The 6,093-nt window shown below is 42.4% G+C and overlaps 1 protein-coding gene across 24 annotated transcripts in view; it reads right to left on the reverse strand.

Annotated features, from left to right (window-relative positions):
• ZNF438 (zinc finger protein 438) overlaps positions 1–6,093 on the reverse strand; it is a 222,298-nt gene that overhangs the window by 53,487 nt on the left and 162,718 nt on the right. Inside the window, exon 6 of one of the 24 annotated variants that reach the window (XR_003681755.2) lies at positions 31–3,796. The exons of the other annotated variants lie outside the window; for them this stretch is intronic. The gene's annotated coding sequence lies outside the window, so the exon portion shown is untranslated. Of the gene's footprint in view, positions 1–30; positions 3,797–6,093 lie in introns of those variants that run through there. 24 annotated transcript variants of the gene reach the window in all.

A 6,093-nucleotide genomic window follows, 5' to 3' on the forward strand; every position in this document is an offset into this window, starting at 1 on the left:
CGGCACGGGGGATCCTCCCAGACCGGGGCACGAACCGGTATCCCCCGCATCGGCAGGCGGACTCTCAACCACTGCGCCACCAGGGAAGCCCGAAACTGCATTTTAAAGAATGAAATAACGGTTCCACTGCTGTATGGTAGTTTTACAGATGTTTTATGTTCACTTCTGATTTATCTTCAACTCACAATGATTTAGGATTTTTTTTTTTTTTTTGCTGGAAGTCTTTCTATACCTCAGCTTTTATGTCAAATAGTTCATGATTTGTAAGTACAAATGTACAGCACCACGTATTTCTTTGTTATGTGGATAATTATGCCCTAAAACTCCTGCTTGCTAAATCTTTACTGTTCCTCATTTCTTCAATCAACGTACATCTTACCTTAACACAGAGAGACCACCTATGGTACTGACGCTTGGAAGAAAATAAAGAGAAAGAAAAGGAAGCACCAGGCACTGCTGGCACCGAGGTCCTGGGCGTGTGGTAGTTATTCCCATGCGGCTGACCAGTCTGGCCCTCCGTGAGCTAACCCCCGTATACTGTACAGATTCTGAGGTACAAAACCACGAAGGCCTCGGAGTGTGAAAGCTATGGACCAATCTGCACTGCTTTCCGTTAGAACTCTGCCCGGCTCCCCCTCCATCAATATCTTTACTGTTCTTCGGATGACGACTACAGAGCTGGCCGGGGGACACGTTCACTCTTGTCCACAGGTTAGGGTGTTCCTCGCACATGTTGTGCGAGTTAACTCCCCATCTTCTCCGAGGGGATAGAGTGATGACACAGCCCGCCTGCGTTCTCTTCGCCCCGAGGCTCTGCACGTTCCTAGCTGTGTGTTCTCAGGTAAAAACCCCTGGTCCTGGAGTTGGCTTCCTGCCTGATCATCCCTGGACACTCCCGGCGTGCCGTGCGTCTCTCCACAGTGCTTACCCCGCCCGGTCCCCCGACTCCCCCGTGCCTCCCATTCCCACTACCTGCTGCCTGGTGCTGGAGAGCTCCAACCACTGTGAACACTGGGTAATGTCATAAACATCAGGTCTCCAGTCTGAGACTGCAGACTGATTCCACAGTCAGTTTCTTGCCCTAGCAGACTCCCTTCCGTCCCTCACTGGGACCAGCCCAGGTTTCTCCCCACTGCTTGTCTGAGGCCCCACCCCTCTGCCCCACCCTACCCTTCCCCCGTGGCTCTCTCTTGTCAGTGATTTTTGGCATTGACCTTGCCATGAACTGAGTATTTGTGCCTTCCCTCCCCACCCCCAAATTCACATATTGAAATGCTAACCTCCAGTGTAATGGTATTAGGAGGTAATTAGGTCACGAGGGTGGAGCCCTCATGAGGGGGATTGGTGCCCTTATAAGAGGGACCCCAGAGACTTCTCTTCCTCTCTCTCTGCTACAGGAGGGTACACTGAGACAATGGCAGCCTGTCACCCGGAAGAGGGCTCTCACCACCACCTGACCGTGCTGGTGCCTGATCTTGGACTTTCAGCCTCTAAACTTGAGAAATAAATTTCTGTTGTTTGGAAGCCACTCGGTCCATGGTACTTTGTTACAGCAGCTTCAAGTGACTGACACCTCGTGCGGAAGACAGAGGTCACTGCCCCTGCTTCCTACTTCTAAACTCTCCTCTTTAATTATGCAACTCAAATATGGTTGCTTTTTCCTGGGGCGGGGGTCAGGAGGACGAGGCCCTATTGCTCTAAATATACACCATATGCCCCGAGTCCTGAAACACGAGAGGTGAGAAGATGTGTATCTCAGAATCAGGAAATGGGGTGTTCCCAACGCTGTGCTGCGCCCACGCTTGTCTCCAGGCCCCCCTGCTGCCTCCGGACTCCTACACCATCAGCGAGCGCCGGCGTTCGTTCAGGAGGCCTCTTCCTGACCATCCCACCTGAAGGCCGTGCTCCGCCCCAGGTGCTCAACTGTTTTCTTTAATTGTCCTTCACAGCACTTATGTTTATAACGAGATTATATCACCTGTCTCCTCCCACTAGAATGTAAGCTCCAAGAAAGCAGGGGCTGGCTTTGTTCACTGCCAGGACCTCAGTCCCTAGTCCCTGTCTGGTACGTGGCCGTCACACAATACGTTATTCACTAAATGAGTGACCTGATAGCTCTCAGCTGTATTGTCTTGCTTTCTCCTGTGCTTTTGCTGGACAAGAAACTATACAAACAAAACCAACAACCATATATAATCCTTGGGCTTTCTCTCCTCGTCAAGCTACTGCCCTATCTCCTTTCTTTTCTTTGTGAGAAAATTTACCATAGGTAGAGTATATGCTCCCCGTTTCTACTTATTAACTCTATCTTTCCTCACCCTGAACCCTTAAACACCCTTGTGAAGGACTAAAATGTCCCTCCGTCAAGAGTCAGATTCAGTGCTTAAACTATGATCTCACTTCAACCTCCACCCGCTCTTGATAGTAACATCTCTGGGCCACAGATGCAGGAACTGAATCTTCCTGGCGAGGTCACAAGCTGGTAGGTGAGAGAAGGGCTTGAACCCACTCTGGCCCCAAAGCTGCTCTCCTTCCGTTCCAACACACTGAACTTAAGGAAGGGGTTTGGTGATGACTCTGTTTATATTGTCAGTCTCCTCCAGTGGCTGTGAGTGCCACACCATCCATCTCTACGCTGGGAAAATAAAGATCCTTTTGACTAACCTTTTCCAATCAGAGTGTAACCATCAGGAGAGAGAGAGCGTGCTTCCTTTTTCTAACAGGAGTCTACAGCACGATTACTGGAGACTTACAGGAAATTTAAGACTGCTTAAAAGCCAGTCTTCTTCCATGGTGGCCTTCCTCCTCTTCTTCTTTTTTTTTTTTTTTTTTTTTAATTTTTATTGAAATACAGTTTATTTACAATGTTGTGTTAGTTTCAGGTGTATAGCAAAGTGATTCAGTTATATGTATACATGCATATCTATTCTCTTTTAGATTCTTTTCCATTATAGGTATTATAGGTTATTGAGTAGAGTTCCCTGTGCTATACAGTAGGTCCTTGTTGGTTTTATATATAGTAGTGGGTATATTTTAATCCCAAACTCCATGGTGGCCTTTTACAGAGCTTCTGATGAACAAACCCTCTAGGCTTACGTCAAAATGTAACTTTTTTAAAGCATCAATTACACAATCAATTTAATAACCCTTTTAGGTACCGACTTAAAGAGGTTTTTTATGATGAGCAAAAATGAAAGGAAAAAAATCATCACTAAGGTCTTTTATAATTTCAGTTATAACATAAATTTCCCAGATTTTTTTCAAATCCTATTGCACTTGCTTCCAAAACTGAGGTCAGTGAAGAACAGTAGGACTGAATGAAAAGGTCTGAAAATGCTGAAAGAATTTCTAAATTCCTCATGTGGTAAGTCCCGCCCCTTTAGTCAACTTGAGCGTCTGAGAATTTTCCTTTTTTGGGTGGTGAGGGGGAAGCTCCTCGGGGGAAACAAGACAAGTTGCGTTACATGCAAGAAAGAGAACAGAGGCCTGGCTTTGGCTCTTTCACTTACTACTGGAGTGAGCCTGCGCGAGATCATAACCTTTCCTGGCCTTAAGTTTCTCTTTTTACCAAGGGAGGATTAGACTAGAGCATGGTTTCTCAAAGTATGGTCTGCCAACGTGGGGAGGGTCCTCACACTCTCTTTTCAAACTCGTAATAAGATGTCACTTGCCTTTTCTACCCTGTTGGCCTCTGCACGTGTTGCACTGATGGAGCAAAGGAGGTAACTGGGTACAAGTGAACTCAGGCAGTGACAGCAAACTGTCCAAGCAGCCGTATCCTTTGCCATCATACTCCCTCAGTAGAAGAAAAAAGCAGGATGAAATGTCAGTTTTCTTAAACCTTGATCCTTACAGGCCTTTTAAAAATTCTGCATGATGACACGGTTCATCCCCCCAGAGCACTTCCGCCGCTCATTGAGGCATGACGGTGGCCACGAGGAACAGTGCTCATGTGATGGCCTGAAGCCGAACTAGCTGCTCTTCATGGAGTAACCATCTTGACTTGAAAGAACATCTGACAGACATATGTTGAGAGAACATATTCAGACCTGGGTACCTCGCAGACATTTTCTCAGAAGTGAATGAACAAAGCTTGTCATTACAAGAAAAAACATCTGGCAGTATCCATGGCCAATGATAAAAATCATTCTTTCGAGCAGCATTAGAATTTTGGAAAACTTGAATCCATCACCAGGAGATTGAAGCTTCCCTACACTTAGTGATTTTTCAGGTGAGACTGCTGGTTATTTTAACAAATATGATTTTTAAAATATTGTATAAAATGACATATATAGAAGATCTGCATAACTCAGTGAACTGTTTTCTAAAACACATTGCACGATGGACCAAAATGTTAACAGAATACAATAAGTACACTGACATGGTTTCAAATTTCACATTACAAGTAAACTTCAAGCTGTTACCTGACTCGTTTAAACTCAGGTATAGTTCTCTGACACATTGTGGTGCAGTAGCAAAGAAAATTAACCACAATTATCTGAAAAGCCTATTAAAATACTCCCTCCCTTTCCAGTTACTGTAAAGCTGGATTTTCGTCAAATACTTCAACATAAACAATATATCACAACATACTGAATGCAGGACCAGATAGGAGACTCCTACCATTTTCCGTGAAGCCAGACTTTATAAAGATGTGCAAAAAACATAAATCAATGCTAGTCTTCTCACTAATTTTTTTGCTTTGGAAAATATAGTCAATTACACAAAATATGTTATTTATGTTAAGCTGTAGTGACATTACTGTTATTTTAAAATGAATTCACAAATACATATTTTTTTCAGTTTATAATCTCAAATATGGTAAATCCCATTTGACAATATTGACATAAACAAATATTCTTTGAGTCCTCAATAGTTTTTAAGAGTGTAAAGGGGCCTGAAACTAAAATGTTTGAGAACTGCCGACTATATGAAATCTAGTTCAAGCTCTTTCAAGATTCTGATTTTTTGTGTGTGTATGTGAATGAGAATAGAAAATAAAATCTGGAAATGTCTTGCTTTTGGTTGATAAGTTTTTGTTTCCTTCACGCTTTTCCCTTGTGAGAATATAATATGGCAAATCCATGAGACAGAGCTGTGAAAATGAAGTGTTTAAAGGTAATTTATCCTAATAAAGATATAAATTATAATTAAATATCACTAGTTGGAAATGTTAGAATACAGCTTAAATAAAAAATTTTTTTGACAAAAATATTATAAATATTAATGCTTTGAAATTTATTTTACTCAATTTATATTCATGGAACATCTTATAGCATATTTAAACTAATGAGATTTGTGTTTTTTCTCCAATTTTAAGAAATATCATCACAAGATTCTCTTAGTAGTACTAGAATCTTTGAAAAAAACAGAGCACTGTTTTTCTTTCAGAACTGCTAGCAAAATGCATTCAAAATCATTTAAAGTTACTTTATCAAAACCAAAATAATAAGTTGGATGTTGGAATTTCTGTAAATGTTTTTAGGGTTTTGGTGCCAATTGATTTAAAGACAAGAACAATATGTTCATTCAAAGCATGACTAGACTTACAAATTTCTATTCCTATTAGTAGTAGACTTGTACAAACATAAAATGCCTAGCATATACTTCTGGCTTGCATAACATCTAAATACCGCTGTCGAAATTCTTTCCTTTATCCCCACTCAGCTTATCACACCAACTACCTGCATAAATAAAGATGTAAGCACCTGCTATATGGCCAATGGTCTCGGGGGCAGATGTTCCCATACTTGTGTTCATGTCGCTGGGGCCGCATACATTATCTGAACAGATGTATACAATCTGAAAATGTTGGGTCCCACGGTGAGATGTCTCCAACTACCTCCTATCAAAGTACATAAATGCTGTTTGCACCTGCATTTATGTTAATGATAGAAATGATAGAAAGGCAGCAGGGGTTCTGACAAAGCGAGATGTGATGCTATGAAATACATTTACATGGTTAATTGGAGCTTCTGCGAGACTCTGCTGCCGAGTGGCTACAGTGACACTGATACAGGCCAGAGGAGATGATCTGGTGAGTAGCCGGCTTTTTTTTTTTTTTTTTTTTTTCGCGGTACGCGGGCCTCTCAC

Source organism: Physeter macrocephalus, chromosome 11, assembly GCF_002837175.3.
Source record: "Physeter macrocephalus isolate SW-GA chromosome 11, ASM283717v5, whole genome shotgun sequence".
In the NCBI taxonomy this organism is placed as follows: Eukaryota; Metazoa; Chordata; class Mammalia; order Artiodactyla; family Physeteridae; genus Physeter; species Physeter macrocephalus.